The 13,891-nt window shown below is 33.8% G+C and overlaps 1 protein-coding gene across 1 annotated transcript in view; it reads right to left on the bottom strand.

The window, feature by feature from the left end:
- LOC136986986 (uncharacterized) overlaps positions 1-13,891 on the bottom strand; it is a 461,301-nt gene that overhangs the window by 284,641 nt on the left and 162,769 nt on the right. The gene's annotated exons all lie outside the window — the stretch shown is intronic.

Here is a 13,891-nt window from a genome sequence, read left to right as displayed (position 1 = left end):
TGAATACATGACTACATGAACAACGTGTCAGCCTGTGGCTGCGAGGGGTCTGGATCAAATTCGAGAAGGTAATTACCCAATAAATTTTTATAGCTTATCTAACCGGTATATGTTGAGCCTTATCCCACATATTCTACCACCCCAATGTCAGTCTATTCGAACCCACAATGGTATAGTACCAAAAATGTCCCATACCATGAAATCATTTAGTACCACCCTTTTTGAATGTTATCGTAAAGTATTTTCGTTTTTAATCATTTTTCTCTTTTTGTATTCTGCGCTGCGAGATCCGGTTTGGTACCATTGCCGCCATGGTACCGGGTTGGAACCAAAAAGGCTCTCGCACATAACTTACAATTAAAACAATGAGTATAAACGAAAAAACTTTATTTACTTTTTATCCTGCTATTCATTCAGTTCATCTTCTATTTATACTTGCATGATATGTAACTTGGTAGGAACAAAAAATTGTTAGGAATTACGAACTGAATCGTTACGAATTTCTGGAATTTAAATTGTCCTCGCAGCGATCAAATTATCGTTGATGCATTAAAATCAAGACTAGCAAGACCACTTTCGTGTTATTGAACTATGAGCAATAATCAGAAAGAATTCATTCTATGAAAAACGTATTTCATTTTATTTTAATCGATAATTCAATATTCATAACTTTCTAACGATTTAAGTGCATCCATTAGCTTAATGCTTTTGTAAGTAGTCATTCATGATTTGTATTCGGCTTTATAATGCAACATCCATTACATTAAAATTTGAAACACGAAAGAAATAAACATGGAGTACTTGTACGTTATCCAGAAGATTTTTCGTATATTCGGGATCACTTACGTCGAAGAATAGAATATATCGCTAGAATATCATAATATCGCTAGAAAAACACCTCTCTCTACGCACATATTAGTAACGTGGCTAGCTTTTATTATAATTGAAATATTGTATAGAGATTTTTATCTTTATCTTTGTTCCAGAAATGCCTCTTTACTCGAAATTCTTTTCTGTCATATTTATTTATCTCTTCTAATTATATACGTAAATAGTGTTCTTTACAACTTTACATTATTTATGCTAACGGTATGCTTTCTGTTACAATATTCATTCCACTATTTGAACTATTTATTCATCGAGATGGTTGAAAAACTAAACAGAGATGCTGGTCAATTTGAAAAAGTCATTCAGAAACACTTTCATTTATGGTTTTTCATTCAGAAAATGAATGAATGTGGAAAGATCCTTTTCCCCGTTGTTTATGGCTTTTATATTTATTTTACTTGACTTTCTTTATTCGTTGCAATAATGTTTGCTTTGAATCCAGCTATGAAAATATTTTGGATAATTCTTTCGACGTTATCGTTCTTTGCAGGTTTATTACTAATTTATGGACTATCCACAAGTACAGCAGCAGTTAGTTAATATATATTTCTCTATTTCGTGTTCTTAATTAATATTATTTATTAATTATACGATTATTTATTTGTTGCAGACTTATGGTCATTACTGTGATTGTAATATTTTTTCTACTGTTAAGTTTCCTGTTATATACATGTGACCGGAGGGTCGGAGTCTCTTTGACCCCTCGTCAGGATGTGACGCCACCGAGTGTTTTAGGACTCGGAAATCGCGACGGAGAATTGTTACGTCACGCCAGCGGTCGCGAGTTAGCGGGTACGTCCGTTGTGGAGGTGGAGGAAGGAGAAACGAGGAAGTAAGTCACTCGGGATACTGGCTAGGTAACAAGAATAAATTTAATAAAAATAACAGAGATTACAGCACTACCCATAGCTAACAATAACGTATTCCTAGATATACGGAGGGAGAGAGTTTACAAACGATCCGCGAGTTGATAAATATCTTGGTTAAGGAGATGTTAGAGTTCCTTGAGCAGCAGGGTATCCACGATCTTAGACGGTATATTCCACGGAGACACACAATCCACAGAATAAAACAGTCCACAGTATAAAACAATCCACACTGTAATATTTTCCGGTCTTCTAGGTGGGGTAATGCCTGGGCGTAGGTCGGAAGGTTGCAGGATTTTTTTCAGGGTTGGGTTCGCGGTGGTTGACCAGACGACGACTGCCTGGAATTATCCTCTTTCTCTCGTATTATTTTTCCTCTTGGGGTTTTTCCATGAGGCCAGGATCTCGTTGTTATGGGTCGGGTGTTACTTCTAAAAGTTCCGGGTGACACACGACTGACTAGATGGATCATTCTCAACGAGGAAGCAAGTTCGTGAGAAATAATTTTTATGGTTTTCAACAGATCTTTTGATAAAATGGTGGAGGTGAAACAATCGAAAAAATTTGATTGAACACCTTCGTCTATTCGTTCGTCACATACAAATTCAACGTATCTTGATTTTATTTTCTGTAACAACATACTTCAAGTTCAAGTGTCTTTTTCTGTTCCAGATCTTCAACTTCATGAAGAGATTCGGAAGATTTCCAATTGGTTTAAATATCGGAGGATTTTTTTACATCAGAAAGACATTTCTTATAATAGTAAGTTGTTTTATTTAAATTTTTAACAGCAATTCTTCCAATAAATTTACAAATTTGATATTAAAAATACCGACATTAGATTGTTAATATGTTTCGTTAGAGAATAATTATAATCTGCTTGCTTATTAAACGAAGATAAAATGTAAATATTATATGATAACATTCTATCAAAATTAATTTTCTTTCTCAATTCAAAAAATGTATTAGTTTTTCTTTTTGTAATGATTCGAATACATTTGATTAGCTATTAATATTTATAAACATTACTCTTCTATTTGTTTTAATTCTTTAGTATTTATGATGTAAAGTTAGAAATGTATACTTGACGGTATTTTACATTATGATATTATATCTCGTACACGTTAATGCGTTTTATTTTCCGGGTAATTGTGAGTAAAGCATCCTTATTTGAAATTTAGTAGTCTAAATGCAACGTAATCGAATTTGATGACTTTTTTGAACACGTTTTTGTTACAAAAGTATTTCAGCTCACTATTAATTGTAGTGTTTGCTCTTTGGCTTTTCTTATTATGATTATTTGTTGACGTATATTAAAAATGTTACTTATCTGGGTCATGTCTCAATTCTATTACCATTGACAGAGGGTAACACACTACAAGTAATATGTATCACGTTGCTCATCGACTTTACGTTTTACTCCTTCAGAATGGGGAATCACACTCAGCAACAGCCCTGGCATTTCTAAGTTTTTCTACATACCAATAGAGCTTCTGCAAAGAAAGTGGGTTTATTTGTAAGGTCAAATTTTTAGAATGCTGAGTTTTGACACTTCCTTGTTTTACGAAAATGTTATGTCAAATATGATTGCATTTAGGCTCCGTAAATAGCATTAAATAACGGTATTTTTAATTATGATTACTTGATATAAAAAATCTATTCATATTTCATGCAGAATATAATTCGATTTTACCCATAGCACAAATAAGAATGAGGAAAATTATATTGTTTTGTCATAAGAATCTGAATTTCATTTCGATTGGGAGGTGTTACTTTTCACAATTATTTCCAATTTGACTTTCCTTCTCTCCATTGTAAACGTGCTTATTCAATACAGATAAAATTCACCCTCGACAAATTTAAGGCCATTTTGCTTAATATTTTTCGATACAAACAAATTGTTAATTCGTGAATGTTTATATTTATGCAGGTATTATTTTAATGTTAAACGATAATATTGTAATTGAAAATGTAACTTTATGAACATTTGATTTTAAATTTATGTCATGCTCATATTTGTCGGAATGGTGAACGATATCATATCGGTTTAGTGAGCAACATTTCACGCTTTAGTTATGGCGTACTTCCGCTCTTTTTGTTAGTTTGCTATATAATAAAGAACACTTCCTTTTTACCCTGCTTTATATCCTATAAAGCTGTGTTACTAATAATGGAGACTGATAAGTTGCCGGACAGTCGAGGCGTTAACATACTGAGGTCTGAAATATTCTGCAACAAATCTGCACGATCGAAAATTTTTCGGAATTTTCATAGGTCCCGTCCCTCACTCCCTCATTATGAGTCTAGTTGACCCAAGATGGATATGATTTAAAAACCATCTTAATGCCCACAAGGAAGAAGATAATAAAAATTAAAAATAATATACCGTTTCGATATTTTAAAGGGATTTTATGTTTTAAGTTATAATGTTATTATAGTATACTTTTATATGTAATTTAAGGTAATTAATAAGCGCATTATACTCACTTTAATCTTCTCTTATTGAACTGGAAAAGACAACAAGTAAGAAATGCAAAAGTGTGATGGGTAAAAATGGGAGGTTTTCTAAAACTAACATCGAATTTTACTTCAATCGAACGTTTTAATATGTTGAAGCAGACGAGAATCTTCTGTTTGTAATTAAAAATTGAAAATGTCTATATTAATATTTTAATACTTTATTTAAACATGTTCGATTTAAAAATGCTAATTTATTAGTCTTTGTATAAAATCATATTCTTTATAAAAGTATATATATGTATTGAATAAAATATCTGTTTTATGTCAAATAAAAGCCTCCCAGCAGCGGCTATATAAATCATTCCTCCTACTATTTTTACTCTTATTCCCTTTCACCTTCTCCTCTCTTTTACTCCTAAATTTCCACCTCCACTTCTTCCTTCCCCTTTTTATCGAGCGTCACACCGGCTCACACTGAGCATCCCGGTTTTGGGAGGCATCAAGTTCGATCAAGGAACAAGCCTTGGTGCACATTTACAGTACTCTGACAGCGGATTAATACATTACACGAATTGTGAGGCCTGCGGTTCTGCCACTGGCGCTGGCCGCTTTCGACATGGTATTCCAGCAAGACAATACACCATCGCAAGTCGCACGGCGAACTCTCAGCACTCTAAATAAAATTCACATCTTTCCCTGGCTGGCAGATTCGCAGGATCTCTCTTCCATCACGAGGTTCCTTCTTTCCGAGACTAATTGGAGAATTTTGGAGATGGTCTAAAAATATGTACGATTTTCCCCAAAAATACAAAAATCTAGGCGTACATCTAAAATAGTACAGTTGAAGCATAGTTCTTCAGGGTAATCCTCAACCCACCCTCTCTCCCCCGCGGGGGAATTTCGAAAAATATCTTCTTAGTCTGCATTGTCATGTCGTACCCTAATTGTGTACAAAATTTCAACTTTCAACTTCTAACCGTTTGGTCTCTGCGCTTATTAATAATAATATTATTATTTTATCTCGATTATATTATAAGATTGTTTGTTTCATTAGCTACCATAGAAATGCAAATGTAAACCTATTATAAAAATAATAAATGTAATCTCTATTTAAATTTTTCTTAAATTTAATTTTTTAAATCTTATAAAATAATTAAAGCAGCTATTACAGTGAAAAACAGCCCACTAACGGTCGAATTGATAATACTACTGAACACTGGTGTAGGGTATGAGCCTGCCTAATCGGCTGGTAACGTAGAGTTTTCCGGATTTTTTTTTTTTTTAAGTGTTTTTAATTTTTGAAATTGAACACATTATTGCTAATGTGAAAGACGAGCTTTATAAAAAAAAAATTGTAAATGCCAATAACAAGTAAAAACTATTAAGTCCTCTCCCTCTCGAGATACGACACATGACTTCTCTTTATCTTCCCAGGTACTGGAAATTTAACCACCAAAATTTAATTGCATCAATGTCTTTTTATATACAAGCTACAATGACGAATTTTGTTTCTTATTCTTTACCTCCACCCTGAGATACACACACATACCGATACATATCAAAATAACGGGAAATTTTAGCTTTACTTTTTACTTTTTAGGTTCCGAGCGTCTCAAAACATAGAGATTTGTATTTAGATCAGACGGTCGAATTTGCCGCAGGTTTAATCATTGTCCTTGTTACCTGTACATGACAGCCGTAAAAGTAAAATTCGTAATGTATGTGGGGAAGATGCTCTTAAACTGCGAACATGTCAAATGTGCCTTACAAAAGTTCCATTCAGGTAATTTTGAACTAAACGTTTCAAAGCGTATTTCAAAGCTGTCTCGGTCGTACGGCTGTGTATCTTTAATTAAAGCATGTTTTTGTTTTAAAATAAATAAGTTAAAATACAGAGTACTTTTGTTTTAAATTTATGAAAATGAATAACGTGTAACATTTCATTATTGTTGATCAAATTTGCCTTTTCTTGCGATTATAATTAATACAGCCTTCTTTGGATAATTTAATAGTATTTGCCATTTTATATCTTGCACTAACAGGATAAATATCAGAAAAGTGGCAGATGGGCAAAGCGTTGCTCGTGCAAAAAGTAACCATAGCGAAGATTTAGATTATAGTCGATCTTACTCGTTTTCACCGGGTGCGAGAATTAGGTTCCTTCTTTTCTAGACTAATTGGAGAATTTTTAGATGGGTCTAAACATATGTTCAATTTCACGCAAAAATACAATAATCCTCATCAAGAATAGTACAATCGAAGTCGTGTTCTTCAGGATAATTCTTAACTCCTTCTGATTTCCTTGCGGAAGAAATTTCCAAAAATACTTTTTATTGTGCATTCTCATGACGTACTCTAACTGTGTACCAAATTTCAACTTGAGTTCTGCGCTTATTATTATTATTATATTGGAGTTTTGTGAGTTATACTCGGTTGACAACAGTGGCTGTGTACTATTCCAGATCAGAGTCAAGGCATAGTAACCAAAAGAAAACAAATTAAATAAGTGTGTCAGTGTGTGTCTGTATTCAGGAATTTCCAAACAATATGACATATATTCACTCTAGTGGCCTTCTGTGGTATAATGTATAAGTTTCTATTCGATTGTAATGTTCCCCCAGGCGTTTGTGTAGTGACACCCGTAGAAGAGAGAAAGACAAGTACAATAAGCATCCTATCCAACATCCACAGATGTTTTATTTTTTGGGCGGGTTATGCACGTGCACTGAAAAAAATCAGAAAGTTCTGTGTACTTGCAGATTTTTTCAGTGCACGTGTTTTGTATATTGTAAGTGTTCGAAATGGATATGTCTATAATGTAATATGATTTAATTGTGTTTGTCAATGAGTGTGATATCTGGTCTGTTGTAACAAATTGTTTTATCTGATTCTGGCTCTGCCGTAGTACATTTTGTGCATGTTGTTTTCCAATACTTTATGTGGAATGTATTTGTAGTGAATGAGAGAAAATTTCATACATGACTACGTTACACAGTGGTAGCAGAATCGTTTTGTTTTTTTAAAAAAATGGCAGAAGGCGTTATGTAAAAAAGAGGATGTCGGCCAATAAAGAGCTCCATGAAAGACAAAATGGTTCAGCGAACGCTTTTTGTCGACAGTTTTGAAAAGTTTAATGTTTTTGTTTTGTTTTTGGGTTGCAATTTGAAAAAAACTGTAGACCTATAAATTCCCTCTGTCTTTCCGTAATCTCGAGAACAGAGTTGTATATATGAGAGCCAAGACAAGATGTGAAAACCATATAGCAAAGCGAAGCCCCGTTTAACTATACATTAACCTCTGATGCAAATCGGAAGACACGTTTTATCAATTCAATATCATCCCCTGAAAGGTGTTAGATAGATGATGGCACGACTCTATTGTTAAACGAAAAGTATGGTGTACAGGAGCAAGCCACTACTAATTTGAGATGGAGAGAATGTATTTTAAATTATATAAATTAAAAATATGATTAAAAATTGTAGCCCGAATTGTGACGATGTCACAATAAATATCGTATTTCTAATTTTTGAATAATCATCTGTTTTCACGTGGGAATGGATTGAAACTTATATCGGCTTCCGTGTGATTTTGGAATTTCAATTTGGAATTCAATTCAAAAGCTTTGCTATTCCTATTACTATTCACCTTTACTCTTGACAGTACACAAGAACGATTCAAACGACCCAGATAAAATGCTTTTGTTTCTAAACAACAAAGAGTGAGCACCCAGTAAAAAAATGTCAATACACGGTTCACAAAAATTATTGCAAACGCAAAGAATCCTTCGCTCGCGGGTATTGGACAACCCATGTTTTTGATGCAGTGAAATATGAAAAAACCTCACCATATATGCGAATAAATATGGTAATTGCTCGTTTATTGTAAATGTTACATATGTCCGTTTTGTAATAGTTGTGTTGTTGTACCGAATATTATATGACACGTCAGCATAACACAAAGAACAAATGTTTATTGAAAAGTAGAAGAAAAAAGTTTTATTTTATTTTATAATACAGTAATAGAAAGAAATGTTTATAACATTCTAAAAACTTCTTGAAACAATTATATGTATATATATACAGTATACTTTAATAGGATTTAACAGGTTTCACCGTTGCATTTACAGTATCACGAATTCAACTCGTTCATAACCTTTACACAGAAAGGTTTGTAAACCTTACTCTCGAGGCTTCACTTGCGGCGATTTCACGCAAACGTACTCTTTAAAGCAGTCTCTCCGTTCTCCATCAGGACGAAAACCTCGAAGAACTTTGAAATTATACTAATTTCGAAGTCACTCCGCGATTTCTTTTCGAAAACAGTCTCTTCCTGATGTGGAATTCTAAGGCAACTAATCGAACAAGCAATACAAATGGCAAAAATTGCAAGAATTTACATTGACAAGAGTATTATTCAAGTATTTGATGTGTGGAACTACGATGACGATAAAAGTTAAAGTCCCCCTGTACCAAACAAACTCAGAAATAATCTGGAAAGCACATTATAGTAGGAACTTATACATTTGAAACTTCATATTTAAATATCTCAATTTTTAATAATTTTGATAGACTTCGATTAATTTATTTACGTGCAGTAACGCAAAAGGTGGGCGAGATTTCGAGAGTGATTTCTCCTGGGAAAACTTTCTACGGGAATCAGGATTCTATTTAGTGTTACCAACGTAAAAAACTAGGAAACTCCATGGGACCATCCCGTTGTTTATGCGTGAATCCACAAACACAGTGTTCAGTGATTTTATCCACTCGGACACTGATGGGCTCATTTTCAAAGAGAAAGATCAAAGAGATAATTAAAATACAGTGTATTGATGTATGGCACAACTATTCTGAAATATACCTATTAATACTCCCGAACCCAAAAAACTAAAAAATAAAATAATACGTGCGTGCGTGTGTTAGGTAATTTAATTTATTATCTTAGACTAGCATAAAACTTAAAAAACGAAATTTCAGATGGAAACTTGTCAACATGTGGCTCTGATGCTGTTAAATTTTAATGGCTAGTGATAAAGGACTAAACAGATAGATATTTACATTTACATTTACTAAAGGATTAGAAGGCCTCCACCTAAAGGTATAGCCTTGGAAAAGGAAAAATCAAGAGTTATAGTAGAAGTGAGAAGAGTGAAGAGAATAGAAAGGTAGATAGGAAAGTGTGAAATATGACATCTCAGAGCGCTTGCCGAGTGCCATTTATTAAATACGAAAAAGTACAAATAGCCAAAATACACTGGTATACAGAATAACTGCCTTCGTTTTGAGGCAGTAAAAGCTCCATTACGGCTGACTTGCCTTGGAGCTCAATAAACATATACGCGCGAATGTACTGTACTGTACAACCCGATTGGGAGAATGACAGACAAATCCTCCAAGCCTTGGAAGGGAACAAAAGAGAACAACCGTATGTACAAAAACAAGCCCGAAACCGGGCGAACTGGCCCTTAACGGCTACTTTGCCAAAGGGTCTGCACATATATACAAACGGGTATGTACTGTACATCCCATATCAAGGGGGAGAGAACCTCCATGGTCTTGAAGGGTACATAAACGCGAGCGACAAATACTCCCGTGAAGGGACCAGGGACAATGACATGGATCCAAGACCAGTGGTGCATAACACAAGGGTGGTTAAGACACCGACCACCTTAAAACAAAGAGCAAAAAACAGTGCCACAATTTATGCCCGTTGTCAAGCCTGCCCCGCAACGCCCGACAATATTAGGGCAACCAGAGACACATAGTCTCAGAGCAAACTTTCACAGACGCCAAGCCCGAGTTGATACCAGGAGGGTCGGTTACCTGGTGGACTTCAAGATGTCTGTTGCCCTGATGAAGCTTTCGAAAGCCTGGAGAGTCCTATGATTGGTAAGGAAATCTTTCATCTGGCAAGGCCAATGAAAGCCAACATCAGCCAGAGTGCCTGCCAGAAGCCTTCTTTCTGCATTATATTTTTGACACAAGAAAATTATGTACTTTGCATCTTGGTCCTCATCCATGGAGCAGAGGCATTTTGCATCCTCTTTATTTAGAAACCGTTTCAGGTATGCTCGAAAGTTTCCATGGCCCATTATGAATTGTGAGGTGGCGAAGTTTGACTGGTAGAAGTTCTTAGTTTGTCTGTCCATAACACTCGGTAGAAACTCGAAGGCGTGTCGGCCCGTATCCCCTAATTTCCACCGGCGTTGCCACAGTGGTATTATGATGTTGTTTAACTTGGACTTAATAAGGCTTGTTGGAAGAGTGCTTAGTGAGATGGGCATGTCCAACCTCGCGGCCCATTTTGCCAACAGGTCTGCCCGCTCATTTCCACTAACTTGTGAATGGCCTTTAACCCAGTTAAAGTAAATTGTCGCTCTTTTTCTTTGGAGTGTTTCCAAAAGATTGATGGTTTCTTGAACAATAGACAGTCTTGTTTGAATTGAGCAAGTGCCGTTTTGCTGTCACTGAATATATTGATTGTCTTATTGTGAAGTCTTGGGTTGTCTTTTATGTAATAGAGAGTCCTGAGAATGGCCAGGCTCTCCGCCTGGTTAATTGAGCAGTGTTCTTTGAGTTTGTGAATAGATAGAACCACGTATCGCATCACGAGTGAAATTCGGACTAAATAAAAACTTTGCTCCCGTTATTAAAATTTTTATTTTTTTAAATAAAATGTCATTGTTACTATGAAAATTAAGCCAGTTGCCTTTTTATTATAATTACTAATATGAAAGTCATTTTTAATAATATTTCGTGACATATGGAATCAATTTTGATTTTACGCTAAAATGTCTTAGTGTTTCTTAAACGTAAATATTATTCGCCCGGAGAATTTATACAACTCGTTGCTGATGTTTTTAATTGAAAATGTCGAATTCAAATATTTTCTATGTTGAACGTAAGAATGTTCATTCTTAAATAATTCTTTAAATTTTTACTCTTTCATTCTTAAGTTTCAAGCACAAAAAAAATCATTTGCTTCAAAATATTAGAATGTTCGATTGGAGTAAAATTTAGAAACATTTAGATCTTTACTTGGAATTTTACTGCATTTATTATTTGTCGTCTTTTCTAGTTCAATAAGAGAAGACAGAAGTGAGTACAGTGCACTGATTGCCTGAAAATAGAAGTAAAGATGATATATATTACAATAAGTTTACAACTTAAAATTTAAAATTATGATATTGCTTAAAAATTATTTTTATTTGTTATTCGCGCAGTGAGAATAGCCGAACCCATTTGGTACGGTTAAAAGTCCTACGTAGCGCTCACAAAGAAAAAAATTTTGAGCCCGAAGAGGGACTTTTAACCATACCCATCGTGGTTTCATCTATGCTCACTGCTTGAACATGTGATTTCGGACCCATGAAAAGTTTCTAAAATTTTTCGAATGTCCAAGGTCCATCACGGCTTTAGGTCGACTAGATGACTTCAGCTGTCTGGCCGTCTTGTCAATCTTCTTGATTAATGAAAAAAACGAATTTTGTAGGTTTTGAAGCAGTAAAAAAGTAAACGTTCTTCACACTCTCAAAAACCAAAAAATAAAAATAAATAAATAAATAAATAAACGATAAATGCACATTTCGAGTACTGAAACGATATAGAGTCGTCTTCTTTTCTTTTTTTTTCCAATCTGATAATTACGAACCTGCCTTAAATAAAAATTAGAAATTCCTTAACTTCATTTTCACTTACAGTATTATTGTTACATCTAATAATATAAGCGATTGATCGCGTGTTTGTATATCTGTAATCTGTAACTGAATGCCTAGAATGGCCACTTGGGGCGTCTCTAGCTATTATTTAAATTAACAATAAATTCAGTATATTATTATTTTTATTTTTAACATGAATTTAGTAGTGTTTGTAGGGTATGCCACATTAAGAAGGGATTTTTTAAAATTCCCCCCATGGGGGAATAGGTTAGAGATTGCCGTGAACAACTCGGCTTCTATTATACTATTTTAGATGCTGTTGTTTTGCGTTTTTGATTGCGTTTTAGTAGGGTACAACGTGGGGACGAAAGAAGTGTATTCCTTAACAATGGAAGTATTAAGTAACAACGGAAGTGTTAAGAGAAAGCGACGTTCAAGATTTACAGGCGCAGATGCGGATTTTGCGTTTTTACGAGAAATCGAACATAATTTTAGACCTATCAAAAAATTCTATATTTTGTCTGAAAACAGGGGGACCTAATTCTTGCATTCTGTGAAAACGTGTAAGATTGGCTATAATGTAATAACCTTAATCTTCGCTACCGTTATTTTTGCCCGAGCAACGCCGGGCTTATCTTCTAGTACTTGGGTTGTATTTAATATTTATATTCATTATTATTATCTTTATTTATTTGTTGAGTTGTCGCCCGGGTTACAATGAAATATTATGGGGCATAATTCCAAATATAAGTATTTTTTTTATCAATAAGTTTGGAAATACACCCAAGAAATCATTAACTTTGTTGAATTGTTGGAACATTCAATTGTGATTATGGTAATATAATAAAAATTAAAGACGCTTTTAATAAAATTATCATATTTAAACAAAAAAATACTCTGTAATGGTGATGAATGTATGCACTCTGAGAAACATCACCTAACTTTGTTGTACTAGAAGTATGTGAGTAAATATGAAATTACGCAAATATACAATTAGCTAATCTACTCAAAGAATCAAATAGTAACATTTCGTTAAATTTGTCGAAATTGGTTTTATCTGTAATGAATAGCCAAAAATTACAATAAAACGAAGAATGGAGATTCCAATCGAAATTACTCGTGCAAGATAATAATACCCGAGTTGAATTCAAATATGGATTGTTATGACGTAAAACTGATAATTTACATGGTAATTTGTTGGCTAGATAATGTAAAATCATCTGCTAGATGTAAAATAGATAGATTTTTTTATGTATGTATGATTGTAATGAACCTATGTTTAACACTGTACACTGAGATATTTAGCAACTTAAATATAATCAGATTTGATAAGGTAACAGGATATCTGGAAGATATTTTCCTAAAGAAAGGTTATATCAAAACTCACCATCATTGCACTTTGACACTACAAACACAAACTCATTATTATTAGCGCGAAATTTTCACGCTACTTGGAGACCTTAGCGATTCACAGTATAATACTGAATCAGATCCTCACTGTGATGATGCAACACCTGAAATCTAGCTTACTATACGAAGTAATTAACCGTCTGTTTTGACTCTTAAGTGATGATTAATGCTCTTTGTCACACTTCCTGAAATTGTAACATATCTCGGATAAATCACAACTTAGACACACTGATCAAACCGAAAGAGTTAAAGTGCAATAGTAGTGAGCTCGGATACTTTTTTAAGTGAAAATATCTTACACGTGACTATAAAATTTTATAAAACCAAATTACGTTGCATTTCGTTTGCAAAATATCGCCAGAATGCGTAGAATAATATTGATTTAATCACGATGGAAAATAAAATACAATGATACGTACTTTACAAGTGATAATGACTTGGAGTAGAATTATATTATATTTAATATAATTGTAACTTCCTTTCAATAAACCATTAAGAATTTTAAAAAACAGTAAAAGAAAAAATGTTAATTTAACAAAAGATCAAAGTAAGAACAAAGTAAGATCAAAGAACAAAAGTATTTTTAAAATCGAATTTGTAAATTTAACGGGGG

Source organism: Centruroides vittatus, unplaced genomic scaffold (assembly GCF_030686945.1).
Source record: "Centruroides vittatus isolate TY-2023 unplaced genomic scaffold, ASM3068694v2 scaffold_1431, whole genome shotgun sequence".
In the NCBI taxonomy this organism is placed as follows: Eukaryota; Metazoa; Arthropoda; class Arachnida; order Scorpiones; family Buthidae; genus Centruroides; species Centruroides vittatus.
Note: the sequence above shows the minus strand (reverse complement) of the source record. Positions and strands in the feature narration are given on the sequence as shown.